The sequence below is a fragment of the Trichomycterus rosablanca genome, chromosome 24 (genome assembly GCF_030014385.1).
Source record: "Trichomycterus rosablanca isolate fTriRos1 chromosome 24, fTriRos1.hap1, whole genome shotgun sequence".
In the NCBI taxonomy this organism is placed as follows: Eukaryota; Metazoa; Chordata; class Actinopteri; order Siluriformes; family Trichomycteridae; genus Trichomycterus; species Trichomycterus rosablanca.
Window position 1 is genome coordinate 9,718,312 of NC_086011.1, and position 5,632 is coordinate 9,723,943.

General features: G+C 42.0%; 1 pseudogene; it reads right to left on the reverse strand.

Moving 5' to 3' along the window:
* Nucleotides 1-5,178: 5,178 nt before the first annotated feature.
* On the reverse strand, nucleotides 5,179-5,315 carry LOC134302160 (U1 spliceosomal RNA; annotated as a pseudogene).
* Between the last annotated feature and the right edge of the window lie 317 nt (nucleotides 5,316-5,632).

Below are 5,632 nucleotides of genomic sequence, written 5' to 3' on the forward strand. Positions count from 1 at the left end.
CCGCTTATCCAATCAAAATTGTGTGTGTGTGTGGGGGGGGTGCTGGAGACTATCCCAGCTTTTCAATGGGCGCAAGGCACACAGTAACACCCTGGACGGGGCGCCAGTCCATCACAGACACATATACACACACTCACCCAATTCAGTGTCTTCAATTAACCTGACTGCATGTCTTTGGACTGTAAGAGGAAACCAGAGCACCCGGGGGAAACCCACGCAGACACCGGGAGAACATGTGCTGATCGGTGTACGTCACCCTGTTATGTCGTCTTCTACCCCCTCTCTTCTTGGATTCTGGTTATCTGCAGTTGTTTGTTTATCTGTTTGAAGATAGCCGCGCGAAACCACCTTCGTATCCGGCCTTGCGTCCACATGTTATGACGTTTATGAAGAAAAGCCAGTCTCAAACAGAAAGAGAGATAAAGCCAAAGAAAACGAGAGCAACGGTTTTGAAATTTTGAAATCGGTTAGTCAAAATGTTCAAGATGTCGCTGGATGTTCTAGGTTTACATTCAACCGTTAAGCTTGCTGTGTATTGTAGCTTCATTTTATTCCATCATTCAATTTATGAGTGGAATTTAATGACTGACGTGAAATGTGGCTTCAAAAATGCATGGTATCATGTTCATATTAATCTAACATTTAAAGCAAAGAATATAATATACAGAAAACCCTGATGTCCACATCACGTCCATGTTTAATATATTGTGATGTACAGTATGACATATCAACTTATATCAGCATACTACAGTAAGTGAGAAAACATATGGACACATATGGATTGTCTGGTAGACACAAGGTTTTAACATCTGCCATTGTGCTCAGCTCCTTAAACTGCCCTAAGCCCAAAGCCTATGTGGCTTTGTGGGTTTTTTGGGGCCCCAATTGCTTTTAAGGAGGGTACATTGCCAGAAACATGCTTCCTCCGACACATGATGTCACATCATGTCCATGTTAAATACATTATAATATATGAAATATATCAACTTGCATGTTTTTGAACCCTTCCATCCCAGATCACGTATTTAATGCAATTATAATTCTAAACACTCTAATTGGAAACAACTGGCAACACACAGTATTACATAAACACCACTATTTTAACAGACTAGTTTCCAACGTTAGTCATCTGGCCCTTATTAAGGCACTGCTAATAATAATAATCATAATAATCATAATAATACAAGGGGCGGTGGAGGGATAATAAACAGTGGTGTGCTTTTGGGTGCACATTTCAGCTCCAGTGTGATTATAAGGTAATGTAGCTAAAATATCTGCTCCTTTTTAATGTCTGGATAAGGAACACATGGCTTAAATGTACAACACAAAAACACTAATTAATAATTCACATCCAGGATGGAAAAGTATGAAATCATCTTAGCTGACGACGTATGCTTAAAAAATCTGTTTATGGCAACCCTGTTCTAATTAATACTACTTTTAGAGGACCTTATAAACCTTTAGAAAGACTATACAAGCATTTTTAAGGATCTAGCATCTCAAATGTTAAAAGTACAGTAGTGTTGCTATTTGTTTTAGAAGTGGTCATTCTGCAAAAATCACACCAAGAACACAAAACACAAAGATAAATGAGGCAAAAGAGAAACAGGGAATAAAAACAGTATTCATGAAAGGACATCACAGATCTTCGAACATTCACAGCTGTGAAGTGTGGTACCCTTCACCTCCACCCTCCACCCTTAATACCACCTCTCCTGGTTTATTTTGTAATAGTTTGGAATGTAACAAGACAACTGCCAAAATGGACCAGCTTATGATTCATTCATTAATTGCTTGTGTGTTTTGTTTTACTACTGCTTTACCCCATTCAGGGTCACAGTGGGTACAATTCATCAGGCAAAAAATAGGGCAAACACACTCTTACACACACACACACACACACACACACACATCTAGGGGGACTTTAGTATCTCCAATTAACCTGACTGCATGTCTTTGGACTGTGGTTACAGACTGTAGTCCATCTGTTTCTCTGCATGCTTTGTTAGCCCCCTTTCATGCTGTTCGTTAATGGTCAGGACTCCCACAGGACCACTACAGAGCAGGTATTATTTAGGTGGTGGATCATTCTCAGCACTGCAGTGACACTGACATGGTGGTGGTGTGTTGGTGTGTGTTGTGCTGGTATGAGTGGATCAGACACAGCAGCGCTGCTGGAGTGTTTAAATACCGTGTCCACTCACTGTCCACTCCATTAGACACTCCTACCTAGTTGGTCCACCTTGTAGATGTAAAGTCAGAGACGATCGCTCATCTTCTAGACCTTCATCAGTGGTCTAAGGACGCTGCTCATGGGGCGCTATTGGCTGGTTATTTTTGGTTGGTGGACTATTCTCACTCCAGCAGGGACAGTGAGGTGTTTAAAAACTCCAGGAGCGCTGCTGTGTCTGATCCACTCATACACTAACACACACTAACACACCACTAATGATCCACCATCCAAATAATACCTGCTCTGTAGTGGTCCTGACCATTGAAGAACAGCATGAAAGGGGGCTAACAACGCATGTAGAGTAACAGATGTACTACACACAGTAATTGTAGAACTACAAAGTGCTCCTATATGGTAAGTGGAGCTGATAAAATAGACAGTGAGTGTAGAAACAAGAAGGTGGTTTTAATGTTATGGCTGATCGGTGTATTTCTTCACAACAAATTGCATATTACACAGGAAACGTCTCATTTCACGGGCGTGAATTAGGTAAGGGCTTAGTCATAATGTAGAATTGCTTTTTTAGAAAATGGTTCACTATTTAAATAATTGAAAGTTGCAGTGTATTCAAGTATGCCATTTGTAATTGTCACATTTAAACCAATAAAAGCAGACCTGGAACAACATCATCATGAATTTCCAACTCAATTTGCCTTTCGAGTTGCTTAAGGAAGATATCATGCACTAAACTGAAACGCAATTAATTCCAGGGTTCGGAGGCATGCACGCTCGCAGGCTTATTGAGCTAAAACCAATCGCGGACTTCGAATCGCGACTGACTTTAAATGTCATTCAGGAGGCAGCGTAGATCTGGCTGAGCAGTGCTGCATGGGAAACCGGGGATAGCTCCTGCACGCATCATTAAGGAAACATATGAGGTGATTAGGAATGGAGATGAACTGTGTCTTGGCTCCTCGTGGTTTGAAGGAGCGCTAGTCTGGAGCGCTTGTTCCACCGCGTGGACGGCAGCGATCGGTCATACTTACTTTCACCACCTTTTATGGAGATGGATAAGTTACGGAATGGGTCGATAGTGATGCGTAAATCAAGAACATACGGCTGTATGTACAACCCTGATCAGAAAGAGTTGGGACAGTATGGAAAATACAATGAAATAAATTTACTTTGACTTTTGTTTCATTGCAGACAGTTTGAACGCATGATTTAGATACTTACAAAAGCAGCATCCAGCATCCTCTGAGTCTTTGAGGAGCAAAGATAATCAGATGATCTCCAGTTTGTCAACAAATGTGTGAGAAAATGATTGAAATGTTTAAAAACAATGAACTTTAAAGAAAGATTGGAAAGGATTTGCATATTTCTCCCTCTACAGTACATAATATCATTATACGATTCAAGAAATCAGAAGGAATTTCAGTGCGTAAAGGCCAAGGGTGCAAACTTAAGCTAAACGCCCGTGATCTTTGATCCCTCAGACGGCACTGCATCAAGAACCGCCACTCAACAATAGCTGTTATAGCCACATGGGTGAGGGATTATTTTGGCAAACCTTTGTGAAGCACTACAATACAGAGTTACATGCACAAATGCCACTTAAAACTTTACTGTGCAAAAAAGAAACCTTATGTTAACCATGTCCAGAAGCTGCGTCGACTTCTCTGGGCTCGGAAGCATCTAAGATGGACCAAATGAATCAGCATTCCAGGTCTTTTCTGTGCTCCGGACCAAAGACAAAAAGGACCATCCAGACTGTTATCACCAACATGTCCAAAGGCCAGGGTCTGTCATGGTATGGGGCTGTGTCAGTGCCCTTGGCAAAGATCATTTCCACTTCTGTGATGGCAGCATTAATGCAGAAAAGTACATTGAGATCTTAGAGCAACATGTGCTGCCTTCAAGACGTCATCTTTTCCAGGGACGTCCGTGTATTTTTCAACAACACGATGCAAAACCACATGCTGCACACATTACAAAGGCATGGCTATGGAAGTAGAGGGTACGGGTACTGGACTGGCCTGCCTGCAGTCCTGACCTGTCCCCAATACAGAAAATGTAAGGAATTATGAATCAAAAAATGTGACAACGACGACCCCGTACTGTTGCACATCTTAAGATGTGTTTGCAGGAAGAATGAGACAAAATAAAAGCTGAAACACTAAATCACTTGGTCTCATCGGTGCCAAAACGTCTTTTAAGTGTGGTGAAAAGGAATAGCAATGTTACAAAATGTTAAATGCTTTACTGTCCCAACTGTAATGTGGAATGTGTTGCAGGCCTGAAATGCAGGAATGGATGTTTATTAATAAATGAAATGAAGTTGAGAAGACAACTTATTATTAGTAAATTAGTTATTTCCAGCAAACTTTTTGTCTCTGACTGTTAAAAATCTACCATAAACTCAAGTCCCTTGTAAATCGTGGCCTATGAAGACCAGACCACACATTGTACTTAACAAAAAAGTCGAATTGTGTGTTTTTATATATTTGGAATTTAATGGCACAAATCTCAGCTCTGCTACCGGTCGGCTGGGCGCCCCTTAGCTACAGCAGACAAACCTGGCCACTAGTCTGCTGGGTAAGAAAAACATGGACTAAAAAAAAGGGGGTGGTGCCTTCGACTCTGTGTAAGTACCCTGCTTATAAACCCAAAGTGCCTTTACATACAGTAAGTGAAGGAACACAGAGATCAGTGTGTGACTCTCCATGTGCAAGACTGGCCTCACAAGCGAATCATGTGCCAGGCAAATATACCCTCCTCTGAGGTGATCGGGGTCCCCAGCAGTGGAAGACTAACAACATTTAGAAACAACCTCTCTGGGTTTGAAATCACCTGTGGTTTGTCACGTCGACCTACTAGCATAGAATAGCATAGCTCGTTTGAAAGCTGGGGTCAGAGCACAGGGTCAGCCATTGTACAGTAAACGACCAACAGTGACCGCACGGCAGAGCCATGATTCAAACCCACAGCCTTACGACTGCTAACCCAAGGCGTACATGATCCCCCATTATCAGAAATTATGCAGTTGAGATTCCCACATTTGGGGAATTTGCAGGGGTCAGCTGAGCCTCGTCCTGGGTGATCCACCTTCATGATCATGATCCCGCCCTTGCCAGGTATAGATGCTGCTATATTGCCTATAAAAATAATAATGATGATTTGTTAATGAATAACTTTTTTGAAACAAAAAAAAGGCACAGTTTGAGGAATAACTGACTCATCAATCTGCGCCTCCGTGCCCCCTCTGCCAGCCAAAATGGCAATGCAGAAGGACACAACTCTTAACGTAGCACGCGGATGTACAGAATGCGGGGCGAATGTTCCAAAGACAGTTAAAGCCAGTTTTTACTCACAAATGCCCTTGAAAAAAAGGTTAGCATACACACGTCTCTGGATGCCCTGCTCACGGAAACCTCTCATGCCTGGGACTGTACCCATAAA